A 15,591-nucleotide genomic window follows, 5' to 3' on the forward strand; every position below is an offset into this window, starting at 1 on the left:
CCCCTATCGCATCACCCTGGACAACTTGGTAGACCCCTGAGAGCATCCCACCTCCCTTTGAGAATCGGCAGGTGGCGTTTCCTCCAGGTCTCTCAGCACGCAAACAGGTGGCTCGTTGAGCTATAACCTCTCCTCTCTTGGTTCATCCCCAAGAGCTCGTTTTAGTCTCAATATCACCATATGAAACATATACAACTGTAGTTGCTTTTTTTCTTTTCTGTTTTCTTTAATAGTTTTACTCTTGGGGTCACTCCACCCTGCTCCCGAATAAATACAAGAAGGCTTATTCTTACTTATAACTGCCCGGCCTTAGCTTGGCTTATTTCAGGCCAGCTTTCCTGAACTTAAATTATCCCGTCTACCGTCTTGCCTCTGGACTTCTACCTTTATTATTATTATTATTATTATTATTATTATTATTATTATTATTTATTTTATATAACCAAGTCCATTTAAATGAAAACAAACATTTGTACACAATATTTGGTATTTGGGAATTTGGGCCAGCTGTTCTTTCCACAACTACTTCCTGCTGGTAAGAGGCACTGTCATGGGGGATCCTAAGAATATGCAGAAATCCTGGCTGTAGTCTGTAAGACTGCTTTGTCCAGCTGTTTTGAATGTAGGATCACCGGGTGCTCTGTTTCAGGCGGTCTGGCTTGATCAAACCACATTAGTCTGGAAGGAATCCACAGCTTTTCATTTTCTGTGAGGACAAAAATAGAAATCCTTTTCCCCAGTACCTTGTCCTTGAACTTAAATTTTGGAGTCAAAGCATTTTTTTTAATTAATTTATTATTTTACATGTCGATCCCAATTCCCCCTGCCTCCCTCCCTCCCTCCCTTGCACCCTAATCACCCCCTCCCCTCCTCTTCCCTCCCATCCCCCACCCCAATTTCATATGTAGGGGAATGCCAATCAGTTGGGGTCACGTTAGATCTGACAGGTCATGTGAAGTAGGGACTAGGGCTTCTCTCCTGTCTCTAGGTTAAGGCCGTTATCCCTCCATGGGGGATGTGCTAGCAAGGTCCTTTTGTGCACCAGGGATACATCCTGGCTCCACTGTCTGAGGTCCCTTAGACTGCTCAGTCCTTCTGTCTGAGACCCATATTCAGGGGTGCCTGAGTCAGTCCCATGCTGGCTTCCCAGCTATCAGTCTGGTGGCCAGTTAGCTCCTCCTTGTTCAGGTAAGCTGTCTCTATGTGTTTCTGCCGCCTGGTCTTGTCCTCTCCATCTGCATCTGGGTTCTACTTGGACTCAGGGTTTATATATGGGCGTTTGCTCCTGTTTCCAACAGGCATTAGTCGAGGGCCCCCATGGAGAAGTTAGTTGTTGATCTCACTCTCCGGGAAGGGCATTTATGGTAGCCTTTCCACGGAAGCTCAGATTGTTAGTTGGCGACAGTCTTGTAGTTCTCTAGACTTTTCTTTGTGTTCAATTTTCTCTTCAAACCAATATTGGCTCCCTCTTTTATGCTCTCTCTCTCTCTCTCTCTCTCTCTCTCTCTCTCTCTCTCTCCTGTCTTCTATTCCTAACCGGGCTCAATCTTCCTGGTGTTTTCCTCTCCTCCCCCTCCCTTTCTCCTACTTCTCTCTCCATTCGCTGCCCCACCCCCACTTCGCCTGTGCTCTGGGGGGTCCCTTCCCGGTTCTGTGAGGGACTTTATATGAATCTCTTAGAATACACCTTGTATCCCAGTTCCTCTGGTGGTGTGAATTATAGGCTGGCGATCCTCTGATCTAGGTCTAAAATCCATATATGAGTGGGTACATACTATGTTCCTCTTTTTGTGACTGGGTTATCTCATTCAGGATGGTTTCTTCAAGTGCCATCCACTTGCCTGCGAATTTCAAGATACCATCATTTTTTTTTTTTCTGCAGAGTAGTATTCCATTGTGTAGATGTGCCACATCTTCATTATCCATTCTTCAATTGAGGGGCATCTAGGTTGCTTCCAGGTTCTTGCTATTACAAATAGTGCTGCTATGAACATAGTTGAACAGATGTCTTTGTTGCGTGGATGTGGGTCCTTTGGGTATATGCCTAAGAGGGGGATTGCCGGGTCCTGTGGTAAACTAATTCCCATTTTCCCGAGGAACCGCCATACTGATCTCCAAAATGGCTGTATGCGTTTGCACTCCCGCCAGCATTGGAGGAGTGTTCCCATTTCTCCACATCCTCTCCAACACGGGTCATCATTGGTGTTTCTAATTTTAGCCATTCTGGCAGGAGTAAGATGGTATCTCAAAGTTGTTTTGATTTGCGTTTCCCTGATAGCTAAGGACGTGGAGCACTTTCTTAAGTGTCTTTCAGCCTTTTTGATTTCCACCGTATAAACAAACTGAAAAAGAAAAACCACATGGTTATCTCCCTAGATGCTGAAAAAGCCTTCGACAAAATTCAACACCCTTTCATGATAAAGGTCTTGGAGAGGTCAGGGATAACAGGAACATACGTAAACATAATAAGAGCAATATACAGCCAACCAACTGCCAACATCAAACTGAATGGAGAGAAACTTAAGCCAATTCCTCTAAAATCAGGAACAGGACAAGGCTGCCCTCTCTCTCCATATCTCTTCAATATGGCACTAGAAGTTCTAGCTAATGCTATAAGACAACAAAAGGAGATCAAGGGGATCCAAATTGGAAAGAGAGAAGTCAAACTGTCTCTATTTGCAGATGATATGATGGTTTACATAAGCGACCCAATAAGCTCTACCAGGGAACTCCTACAGCTGATAAACACCTTCAGCAAACTTGCAGGATACAAGATAACCTAAAAAAGAAAAAAAAAAAAATCAGTAGCCCTACCTTTTTCAGACGACAAAGAGACAGAGAGAGAGAAATCAGAGAAACATCACCCTTTACAATAGCCACAAGCAACATAAAGTATCCTGGTGTAACGCTTACCAAACAAGTAAAAGACCCATATAATAAGAACTTTGTGGCTCTAAAGAAAGACATTAAAGAAGATACCAGAAAATGGAAAGATCTCCCATGCTCTTGGATAGGTAGGATAAACATAGTAAAAATGGCAATCTTGCCAAAAGCAATCTACAGGTTCAATGCAATCGCCATTAAAATCCCAGCACAATTCTTCACTGACCTTGAAAGGATAATAATCAACTTTATATGGAAAACACAAAAGACCCCAGGATAGCCAAAACAACCCTAACCAATAAAAGAACTTCATTCCCGACGCTAAGCTCTACTACAGAGCTGTAGTTCTGAAAACAGCCTGGTATTGGCATAAATATAGACAGGTAGACCAATGGAATGGAATTGAAAACCCTGATATGAACCCACACACCTATGAACACCTGATTTTCGACAAAACAGCTAAAATTATACAATGGGGCAAGGACAGCATCTTCAACAAATGGTGCTGGCACAACTGGATGAGGGTGTGTAGAAGACTGCAGATAGACCCATGTCTGTCACCATGCACAAAACTCAAGTGCAAATGGATCAAAGTCCTCAACATCAATCCAGCCACAATGAACCTCTTAGAAGAGAAAGTAGGAGCTACCCTTGAACAAATTGGTACAGGAGACCGCTTCCTGAACATAACTCCAGGGGCACAATCACCGAGAGACACAATGAATAAATGGGACCTCTTCAAACTTAGAAGCTTCTGTAAGGCAAAGGACACTGAGTCCACAAGACCAAACGGCAGCCCACAGACTGGGAAAAAGATTTTCACCAATCCTATATCCGACAAAGGGCTGATCTCCAAAATATACAAAGAACTCAAGAAACTAGTCAACAAAACACCAAATAGCCCTATTTTAAAAATGGGGTACAGAACTGAAGAAGGAATTCTCAATAGCGGAAATCAAAACTGGACTTCTACCTTTTAGCATTCTGTCTACATGCCTTTCCTTCTTACTGGCCGGCCGGCCGGTCATGCGGTCAGGTGGCTGGGCCCTGGTGTCCTCCTCCCCTTCTCCTTCTCTCACTCCTCACCTTTCTTCTTCTGCCATTTCTTCTCTCCGCCTGGCAGCCCCGCCAACTCCTCTCCCGCCAGGCTAATGACGGGTCATCTCTTCATTAGACCAGCCAGGTGATACAGGCAGCAAAAGAACAAAAGCAGCACATCTCTGCATCGTGTAACAAATATTTTCCAGAGTAAACGAAGGGAACGCATCTACAAGTAATATGGCACCGCACAGCAAAGAAATCCATAGATGCCGCCAGAACTCTGGAACATTTCGAACCTTCAACGTTCAGTCTCTTTAAACCAACCAGAGTCTCTTTCAAAGGTCCCTCGTCGATTGCTTTGTCCCTTCGCTGTGCTACCCATGGGCTTCTGTAAATTCCAATTTCCAAAAAAAAAAAAAAAAGTTTGTTTTTTTTTTTAACATCTTTTTCTTCAACACTGTTTACCTTGGGAAAGAGCAAAGAAGAATGGGGAAGGGCACCCGATGCGATCACAGGAAAGCAAAACCAAAGTCCGACACTGTTCAAAGCCCAGTGTCTGTCATCTCCTGTTCACTAGCTATCTTGTGAGCGTGGGCCGTCACACTCACGCAGCCCTGCCATCCAAAGCACACGCAGTTTGCCTCCCAGGCCAAGACGGGCTCCGTTCTAAGGCTGCTACTCCCCTTGGTGGTTGTCCTATCTCCAGGAGCCTCTCCTTGGCCCGTGACGGCCCCCGCTGGGCTCCCTTCGGGGAGTCTGAGCCTGCCACGTGGACGGACGTGCCAAGCAAGCCTCGGCCGCTCCCCATGACCCACTCCTTCGGTTGCAGTGTGCCTTCCGCTGCGCCCACCCGAGGCTGCGCCTTCACTCCTCTCGGCCGCTCTTCGGGGGCTCTTCGGGGACTCCAGACCCACCACCTATCTCCAAGCCTCCGCTGCTCTCTAGGATCCGTCCTTGCGCGCCTTCAAAGCCATCGCCACATAGCTGACTCGTGCACGTTCCCAAAATGTGCGCGCTGCTGCGTGGCTCCGCGTGGTGACGCTCAGCCTCTCCTTCAGGAAGCACCCCCAGGGGGTTTCACCTAGTGAGACGGCTCTCTCCTTCCTAATCATCGCTGGCTTCTCGGCTCCGGTCGAGCACCACCAATGATCGTACCTGAAGAGCCAAGGTTTCTCCTTGATGGCTCTGCCAGAGAATAGTCACGCGTGGTGCGTGGTTCCTCAGCCTCAGCCCAGCGGAACGACAGATTCTCCGTGCACAACACCGAATGACCCCAACACAGTCTCTAGGGGACTTTCCCAGCTGCCCTCTTGCAACTTCAGAGGGCAGAGCCAGAGCCCAGAGCCGGGGCTCCTTCGCCTGCCTTCCTCTCACATTCTCTTCCAAGCTCCCCGAGAGGGGAGGGGCGCAGTCAGCTGCTAGCAGAGCGCAGCCGAGCGGAGCCCAGCGTTCCCCTGCTTTGCGGGCCCACAGTTCAAAGGCCTTCTGCAGGCAGCAATCTTCCCGAGGGCACCGCGATCCATCCGGGTGGGGTCTGTCACAGCAACACCCAACTCCTGGCACCCGTTTCGGTCCGAGTTAGGGTTTCTCTTGTTGTGATCCAACACCAGGGACGCAAGCAACTTGGGAGGAGAACAGTTTGGTCCTCCTTAAGGCTCCTAAATCCCTCCCTAGCAGAGGGAAGCCCGGGTGGGAGGACCCGGGAGGCAGGGACTGCTGGCTGCAGTAGCTGTCGGAGGGAGAGTGCTCCCTACTGGCCAGCGGGCCCGCTGTCCCTCCCACCACAGCTCAGGGCCACCTGCCCAGGGGTGGCACGCTCCTGGCCGCAACTCTCCCACCCCCACCCCACCTCCATCCGCGCCACCTGTGTGCTGTCCCCCGCAGCGATCACTCACTATCAGCAGGCACACACAACGCTGTAGAGACGGTTTCTCAATTCACATCCCCTCTCCCCAGAGGTGTCAAGTTGACAAAACCCAACTGGCACAGCGCGCCAAACTCAGATCCCTGCAGTTGGCCCCGCTCTTGGACACCTGCTGCTACCACCGGCTGGCCTAGCGGACCCCCACAGATGCGGCTGGCAGGCAGCGTGGGTGCCCATAAAGATGGCTGCACTCCATCTTGGCACAAGGGCAGAGAGTTCAAAGCTGTCAGCAAGTCACGGGACCTAAAGGTCAAAGGTGTGGCTACAGAAGGATGCTTTGGCCGTCTTAAGACTAAATAGCAACAGAACTGAATCTGAGGTGTGGCTACTCCTGACCTCAAGGCTAGGGAACAAGAAGTTGGAACTAAGGTGTGGTGACTGAACCCTTAGAATGAGTGAGGAAGAAAAGTCTGTTTGTTCCATGTACATGATACTGTGTTCCCCCTTTTGGTTAAGGTATATAAGCCCGGTGAAAAATAAACTCGTGGCGTTACAGTACTGACTGGTCTGCCCTCCTGACCTTTATCCCACCCAACCCCCGTCTCTGTCTCCTTCCCTCCCTCCCTCCCTCCCTCTCACCCCTCCCCCTCCCACCTCGCCATCCCCCTCCCACACCCCTCCAGCCCCCCTCTCTTTACTGTCTACAGCAAGCCTTTCCCTCATCCACACTCCCCGACTCAGGTACGGACTTGGGACCGCTGGACTGGCTCCCATTGCATGCCAACCGCTCCAGCCCATCCGAGACCGCTCCCAACACGGGAACTGCCCTGTCTCCCGGTTCCCGGGATCGAGAGGGCTTCGGGACCAGGGAAGAAGTACAGTCGGGTGGGGGAAAGGCAACGTGTGTGCTCCCCAACGATCTGCGGGCGTCTCCCACTATGCCAGCGTTTACCGCTCAAGGTCAGCCTCTGTGCCCAGGACCCGCTGGCACGGTCAGGATCGACGAGACCCGAGACCCGGCAGTGAAGGCAAGCGGTGCAGGGGCTCAAAAGTTCCGCTCCGCTTTCGCGACTCAGGCCGGCGCCCGCATCCCCCCACCCCCACCGGACAAAGACCTGCAGAAACCGTGGGGTTGCAAATGCCAGGCTTGGCCTCAGCTCTCCCCAGCCGCTCTGGGGGCTTTCTAGGAAACCGGGCCTCGACTCAGGTCGTTCGCTGTCCGTGCCCCCTCAGCCACGGCGCCGCCTAAAGGAACCACACCATGTGCTTTGGGCTGGGATCCGGCCATCTGCCCCGCACTAAACCCTCCCCACAGCATCCACACCACACCCGGAACACCCTCTCCATCACCATCCAATACCAAAACAACCACCACAAACAATCACCAGGTCACCTGGAGTTTAGTAAGAGGCGCGCGCGCACACACACACACGCACGCACGCACGCACGCACGCACACACGCACGCAAACACATAACCCCCCCCCCAAACACACACAAAAGTATAATGGAAAAAAAAACCGCTACACTTATTGGAAGTGGCGGTTGAGTTGTGAAGAGCAGGGCAGAGGTCACAGGGAGCTTGTGATACAGGTGATCCAGATGAGGCAGGTGGGACAGGTAGGGAAGCTTGGACAGGTGGGGCCCTCCAGCTAGAGGGTTTCTTCCAGACCTAAGCGCAGGCGTGGGAGTCAGGTGGAGACTCGGTGGGCTCCGTGAGTGGCTCGGAAGCGTGTGCGGCCGCGTGATGGTGGCGGTGTGTGAGCTGGGCTGGATGGGATGCGGGCGGCTAGGCTGAGCTGGACAGGTGCAGAGTCGGTGTGGGTGGGCGGGTGTGGGAAGCTAGGAAAAGGTTGGAGTGAGCAGAGAGGAGGCTCATCTTGGGGATGACCGTGTGTGTGTGTGTGTGTGTGTGTGTGTGTGTGTGTGTCAGAGCAACAGGGGCAAGCGGCCTCACGCGCTCTTGGGCAAAAGGGAGGGAGAGGCGGCGAGGCCAAGGAGGTTGGCAAGAGAGAGGAGGGAGGTTATGGTGCAGAGAGGAACAAGAGAGTAGAGTGCTTCCCTGACCGGGAATCGAACCCGGGCCGCGGCGGTGAGAGCGCCGAATCCTAACCACTAGACCACCAGGGAGCGTCGCCCGCACCCGACGGTCCCGACTCTCGCCTCCCGGACACAGACGCACAGCCAGCCTCGCAGCCAGTGCCACAGCCAGACTAGCGGCCGCCCGGCCCGCCTGCTACACACCGTCGCCCGGCATTACGCGGCTGCCGTTCGGCGCTCGCTCGCCGCCTGCGTCCGTCCCTGCCATGCCCGGCGTGCGGCGTCCGGCGCCCGGTGGCCTCTGCCGCTTCGCCGGCAGGGTGGGAGCCACCTCCCTCCCGGATTAGACGCAGTTCTCCTCCCGCTCGCTCGCCACAGCCTCAAAACGTCTAGCGCCTCCTTCTTTGGGGCAGGAGGGAGGGCGGGAGGTAGCTAGGTAGGTCGCGCGGTCTCCGCGACAAGCGGGGGGAGAGAGAGAGAGAGAGAGAGAGAGAGAGAGGGAGGTGCCAGACTGGCCACTCTGGGCCCTGGACCTTGGCAAAAGGGGCACGGCTTGCGTTGGCCGGGAATCGAACCCGGGTCAACTGCTTGGAAGGCAGCTATGCTCACCACTATACCACCAACGCCCTACCGCCGGGGAGCCACGCACACGACGCCGGGGACTGCCAGCAGACGGCGGACACCGGACACCGGACACAGGCGCCGTCGCGATCGCCCGCCTGACAACTGACTCCCCGCGCCCGCCCGCCCCACGACGGGGCCTCAAGCCCAAGGCCAAGGCCAAGGCCAGCGCCAACCCCAACCCCAACCCCAACCCCAACCGGGTTCGGCCGCCGCGCGCCGTCCCACGCGCGCCTCCCGCACGCACACAGCCTGCCTGGCGAGTGCGGCGCTCTCGCCTCCTGACCGCAGTCACCCTGCGCGCCAGGCCGGGCCAGGTGACGCCACGAGGGTCACGAGGGCCACAGGGACCAGGGAGCACCCGGGACCGCTGCGAGCCGGCAGCTCACCACCCGGACCCGCCTGGCACGGACCTCTGCGCTCCGCGCTCCGCGCTCCGCGCTCCGGCCGCGCGAGTCGCACGCCGCCGCCGCTTCGTCGCGAGGGCGGCGCGTGCCCAGGCTACAGGCAGAGCGCCGGGCCAGGTGACCGGCGAGGGACCCGAGGGCCCGGTGGCGGGTGGGCATGCCTGGCAGCGGGCGGCCGGAGCCCGGCTCTTGGATCCCGTCGCGCCCGAGTTGGGGTCGGGGGCCAGCGTCCCCGGGGCCGCCCATCTGGCTCAAAAAGGATGCCGTGTCTCCCCGTCGGGGAATCGAACCCCGGTCTCCCGCGTGACAGGCGGGGATACTCACCACTATACTAACGAGGACGACGACGGCCACGACCACGACTAACGGGACGCCGACGCCGGTCCCTCTGGCGGCCTCCGTCCGATCCAACGCCGACCTCCGCACCCAACCCCAAAGCCACCGTCTCGCGGCCAGAACGCCGCTCGCCACAGGAGGACCCGGACGCTCAGCCCGCTGCGACCGCCGCGTCGCCAGGTCCCGATCCCGCCCCGCCCCGCCCCGCTGCGGAGCCGGGCTCAGCAGGACAGCCCGAGCGCGCCACACACGGCCGGCCCCGCGTCGGGTGGGGCGCAGGTGCGGGGAGCCGGTCCGGGACCCCGAGCGGCTTGGGCGCCTACGAGCGTCTCGACGTCGGGGCGAGGCCCGCGGCTTGAGCGCCCAGATCCGCACACGAGCCCGGGTGCCCCGTCGCGCCCGGTGGGCTGGGCTCGCGCGTGTGTGTGTGTGTGCGCGCGCGCGCGGGCGCTCTCGGGTGCCAGCCAGGCGAGCGGCCTCGCGCCCACACCCGCCGTCAGGATGGCCGAGCGGTCTAAGGCGCTGCGTTCAGGTCGCAGTCTCCCCTGGAGGCGTGGGTTCGAATCCCACTCCTGACAGCTTCACCTTTTTGGACACCCGCAGCCCGAGAGACCGCGTCTCCCGCCTCCTTCCAGAACCTGTCTGTCCAGCGCCGCCACTCCAAGTCACTCCCGCATAGCAGCCCATCCCTGACGCGTCACACCTGTGCCCGCAGGAGCGCCCTCCTCTCCGCACCCACCAGCTACTGCTGGAGGGGAGGGCTGGCGCGCGCGGGAGGGTGCAGGCAGGAGGCGGGCCGCCCCGAGCAGCCCGCCCGCCCGCCCGCTGCCAGCGCCTTCCGGGGAAAAGAGCACCTCGTCCACCCCGGCCCGACGCCGGGACCGGTTCGCCCAGCCCTCGCGCCCACCATCTCTCGCTTGCCCATTGCGTTCCCACCGACTCCTGCGGGAGGCGCCCACGGCGCCCGTGCTGTCGCGCAGTGAGCGTCGAGGCTTCTCCTCTGCGCGGGCGGCCATTCCCTGCGCACTCCTGGCAGACGCTGGGCGCACGCACAGCCGCCCGGCCGCCGGCTCGCCCGTAGGGGCGGCCTGGACTCGTGGCCTAGGCGTCCGGGAGAGGCGCGCTCCCCCCGCAGACTGGCCCAGCCTCCGTGTGGGCACGGGGGGGGGGGGGACTGGGACTCTGCTGTCCGTGGCCCTGGCGCTCCCCTGCCGGGTGCACGGAGCCCCGCGGGGCCCAGCAGGTACCTGTCAGGTGCCAGGGAAAGGGGAGCTAGCTGGAGGTGGGACTGAGGGCGAGCACAGGCTGTGACAGGCGTCAGGGGAGCACGTTGGCCATGGCATGGGTGGTTCAGTGGTAGAATTCTCGCCTGCCACGCGGGAGGCCCGGGTTCGATTCCCGGCCCATGCAGAGTCCAGTCCCTTTTGGTCCCGAGGCTCGCTCACGTGGTCTGTCTGGGTCCAGGAGCCTCCTGGCCAGCGCTAGCGCTAGCGCCAGCGCCGCTGCCAGCTCCACTCCAGTGATCCAGCGCCTGGCCACCAGCCTAATCGCCTCTCCTGAGCTTGTCCAGCCAACCACTGCATAGCTCTGCTACAGCAACACTCTCCAGTCCACTTCAGTGGGTTTCACACGCTTTCTCACGCTCCAGCACACACTGGCTCGCTCGCATCGAAGAGTCTCCATGTTTCTTTTATCGTGCACACGACACCACCAACACCCCACACCTCTAGTCGCCCCTCACACCGCACACTGCTGTCTGTCCCCAGGCAACCTGGCAGAATCTCTCTCTCTCTCTCTCTCTCTCTCTCTCTCTCTCTTTCTGTCTCTGTCTCTGTCTGTCTCTCTGTCTCTCCCTGTCCCTCTCTGTCTCTTTGACTGTGTCTCTGTCTCTCTATCTCTCCCTGTGTGTGTCTCTTTCTCTCTCAGAATGGAGACTTGCTGGACATCTCTTAGACTTGTCCCTAGCCCCAGACTTTTTTGTGCTTCCTTGGCGAAGGAACACCCTGGTGGGGACGAGGGTGCCTCCTTTCCCCTATCGCATCACCCTGGACAACTTGGTAGACCCCTGAGAGCATCCCACCTCCCTTTGAGAATCGGCAGGTGGCGTTTCCTCCAGGTCTCTCAGCACGCAAACAGGTGGCTTGTTGAGCTATAACCTCTCCTCTCTTGGTTCATCCCCAAGAGCTCGTTTTAGTCTCAATATCACCATATGAAACATATACAACTGTAGTTGCTTTTTTTCTTTTCTGTTTTCTTTAATAGTTTTACTCTTGGGGTCACTCCACCCTGCTCCCGAATAAATACAAGAAGGCTTATTCTTACTTATAACTGCCCGGCCTTAGCTTGGCTTATTTCAGGCCAGCTTTCCTGAACTTAAATTATCCCGTCTACCGTCTTGCCTCTGGACTTCTACCTTTATTATTATTATTATTATTATTATTATTATTATTATTATTTATTTTATATAACCAAGTCCATTTAAATGAAAACAAACATTTGTACACAATATTTGGTATTTGGGAATTTGGGCCAGCTGTTCTTTCCACAACTACTTCCTGCTGGTAAGAGGCGCTGTCATGGGGGATCCTAAGAATATGCAGAAATCCTGGCTGTAGTCTGTAAGACTGCTTTGTCCAGCTGTTTTGAATGTAGGATCACCGGGTGCTCTGTTTCAGGCGGTCTGGCTTGATCAAACCACATTAGTCTGGAAGGAATCCACAGCTTTTCATTTTCTGTGAGGACAAAAATAGAAATCCTTTTCCCCAGTACCTTGTCCTTGAACTTAAATTTTGGAGTCAAAGCATTTTTTTAAATTAATTTATTATTTTACATGTCGATCCCAATTCCCCCTGCCTCCCTCCCTCCCTCCCTTGCACCCTAATCACCCCCTCCCCCTCCTCTTCCCTCCCATCCCCCACCCCAATTTCATATGTAGGGGAATGCCAATCAGTTGGGGTCACGTTAGATCTGACAGGTCATGTGAAGTAGGGACTAGGGCTTCTCTCCTGTCTCTAGGTTAAGGCCGTTATCCCTCCATGGGGGATGTGCTAGCAAGGTCCTTTTGTGCACCAGGGATACATCCTGGCTCCACTGTCTGAGGTCCCTTAGACTGCTCAGTCCTTCTGTCTGAGACCCATATTCAGGGGTGCCTGAGTCAGTCCCATGCTGGCTTCCCAGCTATCAGTCTGGTGGCCAGTTAGCTCCTCCTTGTTCAGGTAAGCTGTCTCTATGTGTTTCTGCCGCCTGGTCTTGTCCTCTCCATCTGCATCTGGGTTCTACTTGGACTCAGGGTTTATATATGGGCGTTTGCTCCTGTTTCCAACAGGCATTAGTCGAGGGCCCCCATGGAGAAGTTAGTTGTTGATCTCACTCTCCGGGAAGGGCATTTATGGTAGCCTTTCCACGGAAGCTCAGATTGTTAGTTGGCGACAGTCTTGTAGTTCTCTAGACTTTTCTTTGTGTTCAATTTTCTCTTCAAACCAATATTGGCTCCCTCTTTTATGCTCTCTCTCTCTCTCTCTCTCTCTCTCTCTCTCTCTCTCTCTCTCCTGTCTTCTATTCCTAACCGGGCTCAATCTTCCTGGTGTTTTCCTCTCCTCCTCCCCCTCCCTTTCTCCTACTTCTCTCTCCATTCGCTGCCCCACCCCCACTTCGCCTGTGCTCTGGGGGGTCCCTTCCCGGTTCTGTGAGGGACTTTATATGAATCTCTTAGAATACACCTTGTATCCCAGTTCCTCTGGTGGTGTGAATTATAGGCTGGCGATCCTCTGATCTAGGTCTAAAATCCATATATGAGTGGGTACATACTATGTTCCTCTTTTTGTGACTGGGTTACCTCATTCAGGATGGTTTCTTCAAGTGCCATCCACTTGCCTGCGAATTTCAAGATACCATCATTTTTTTTTTTTCTGCAGAGTAGTATTCCATTGTGTAGATGTGCCACATCTTCATTATCCATTCTTCAATTGAGGGGCATCTAGGTTGCTTCCAGGTTCTTGCTATTACAAATAGTGCTGCTATGAACATAGTTGAACAGATGTCTTTGTTGCATGGATGTGGGTCCTTTGGGTATATGCCTAAGAGGGGGATTGCCGGGTCCTGTGGTAAACTAATTCCCATTTTCCCGAGGAACCGCCATACTGATCTCCAAAATGGCTGTATGCGTTTGCACTCCCGCCAGCATTGGAGGAGTGTTCCCATTTCTCCACATCCTCTCCAACACGGGTCATCATTGGTGTTTCTGATTTTAGCCATTCTGGCAGGAGTAAGATGGTATCTCAAAGTTGTTTTGATTTGCGTTTCCCTGATAGCTAAGGACGTGGAGCACTTTCTTAAGTGTCTTTCAGCCTTTTTGATTTCCACCGTATAAACAAACTGAAAAAGAAAAACCACATGGTTATCTCCCTAGATGCTGAAAAAGCCTTCGACAAAATTCAACACCCTTTCATGATAAAGGTCTTGGAGAGGTCAGGGATAACAGGAACATACGTAAACATAATAAGAGCAATATACAGCCAACCAACTGCCAACATCAAACTGAATGGAGAGAAACTTAAGCCAATTCCTCTAAAATCAGGAACAGGACAAGGCTGCCCTCTCTCTCCATATCTCTTCAATATGGCACTAGAAGTTCTAGCTAATGCTATAAGACAACAAAAGGAGATCAAGGGGATCCAAATTGGAAAGAGAGAAGTCAAACTGTCTCTATTTGCAGATGATATGATGGTTTACATAAGCGACCCAATAAGCTCTACCAGGGAACTCCTACAGCTGATAAACACCTTCAGCAAACTTGCAGGATACAAGATAACCTAAAAAGAAAAAAAAAAAAATCAGTAGCCCTACCTTTTTCAGACGACAAAGAGACAGAGAGAGAGAAATCAGAGAAACATCACCCTTTACAATAGCCACAAGCAACATAAAGTATCCTGGTGTAACGCTTACCAAACAAGTAAAAGACCCATATAATAAGAACTTTGTGGCTCTAAAGAAAGACATTAAAGAAGATACCAGAAAATGGAAAGATCTCCCATGCTCTTGGATAGGTAGGATAAACATAGTAAAAATGGCAATCTTGCCAAAAGCAATCTACAGGTTCAATGCAATCGCCATTAAAATCCCAGCACAATTCTTCACTGACCTTGAAAGGATAATAATCAACTTTATATGGAAAACACAAAAGACCCCAGGATAGCCAAAACAACCCTAACCAATAAAAGAACTTCATTCCCGACGCTAAGCTCTACTACAGAGCTGTAGTTCTGAAAACAGCCTGGTATTGGCATAAATATAGACAGGTAGACCAATGGAATGGAATTGAAAACCCTGATATGAACCCACACACCTATGAACACCTGATTTTCGACAAAACAGCTAAAATTATACAATGGGGCAAGGACAGCATCTTCAACAAATGGTGCTGGCACAACTGGATGAGGGTGTGTAGAAGACTGCAGATAGACCCATGTCTGTCACCATGCACAAAACTCAAGTGCAAATGGATCAAAGTCCTCAACATCAATCCAGCCACAATGAACCTCTTAGAAGAGAAAGTAGGAGCTACCCTTGAACAAATTGGTACAGGAGACCGCTTCCTGAACATAACTCCAGGGGCACAATCACCGAGAGACACAATGAATAAATGGGACTTCTTCAAACTTAGAAGCTTCTGTAAGGCAAAGGACACAGTCCACAAGACCAAACGGCAGCCCACAGACTGGGAAAAAGATTTTCACCAATCCTATATCCGACAAAGGGCTGATCTCCAAAATATACAAAGAACTCAAGAAACTAGTCAACAAAACACCAAATAGCCCTATTTTAAAAATGGGGTACAGAACTGAAGAAGGAATTCTCAATAGCGGAAATCAAAACTGGACTTCTACCTTTTAGCATTCTGTCTACATGCCTTTCCTTCTTACTGGCCGGCCGGCCGGTCATGCGGTCAGGTGGCTGGGCCCTGGTGTCCTCCTCCCCTTCTCCTTCTCTCACTCCTCACCTTTCTTCTTCTGCCATTTCTTCTCTCCGCCTGGCAGCCCCGCCAACTCCTCTCCCGCCAGGCTAATGACGGGTCATCTCTTCATTAGACCAGCCAGGTGATACAGGCAGCAAAAGAACAAAAGCAGCACATCTCTGCATCGTGTAACAAATATTTTCCAGAGTAAACGAAGGGAACGCATCTACAAGTAATATGGCACCGCACAGCAAAGAAATCCATAGATGCCGCCAGAACTCTGGAACATTTCGAACCTTCAACGTTCAGTCTCTTTAAACCAACCAGAGTCTCTTTCAAAGGTCCCTCGTCGATTGCTTTGTCCCTTCGCTGTGCTACCCATGGGCTTCTGTAAATTCCAATTTCAAAAAAAAAAAAAAAAAAAGTTTGTTTTTTTTTTAACATCTTT

The 15,591-nt window shown here is 53.1% G+C and overlaps 5 non-coding genes across 5 annotated transcripts; 2 read left to right on the forward strand and 3 right to left on the reverse strand.

The window, feature by feature from the left end:
• Nucleotides 1–7,844: 7,844 nt before the first annotated feature.
• Nucleotides 7,845–7,916, reverse strand: Trnae-cuc (transfer RNA glutamic acid (anticodon CUC)). Its single transcript has one exon. It is a non-coding gene; the product is annotated as a tRNA-Glu (tRNA).
• A 464-nt stretch (nucleotides 7,917–8,380) lies between these two features.
• Nucleotides 8,381–8,452, reverse strand: Trnag-ucc (transfer RNA glycine (anticodon UCC)). Its single transcript has one exon. It is a non-coding gene; the product is annotated as a tRNA-Gly (tRNA).
• Nucleotides 8,453–9,123: 671 nt separating this feature from the next.
• On the reverse strand, nucleotides 9,124–9,195 carry Trnad-guc (transfer RNA aspartic acid (anticodon GUC)). The gene has a single exon. It is a non-coding gene; the product is annotated as a tRNA-Asp (tRNA).
• A 490-nt stretch (nucleotides 9,196–9,685) lies between these two features.
• Nucleotides 9,686–9,768, forward strand: Trnal-cag (transfer RNA leucine (anticodon CAG)). The gene has a single exon. It is a non-coding gene; the product is annotated as a tRNA-Leu (tRNA).
• A 761-nt stretch (nucleotides 9,769–10,529) lies between these two features.
• On the forward strand, nucleotides 10,530–10,600 carry Trnag-gcc (transfer RNA glycine (anticodon GCC)). The gene has a single exon. It is a non-coding gene; the product is annotated as a tRNA-Gly (tRNA).
• The last annotated feature ends 4,991 nt before the right edge of the window (nucleotides 10,601–15,591 follow it).

This window comes from Phodopus roborovskii, unplaced genomic scaffold (genome assembly GCF_943737965.1).
Source record: "Phodopus roborovskii unplaced genomic scaffold, PHOROB, whole genome shotgun sequence".
NCBI lineage: Eukaryota > Metazoa > Chordata > Mammalia > Rodentia > Cricetidae > Phodopus > Phodopus roborovskii.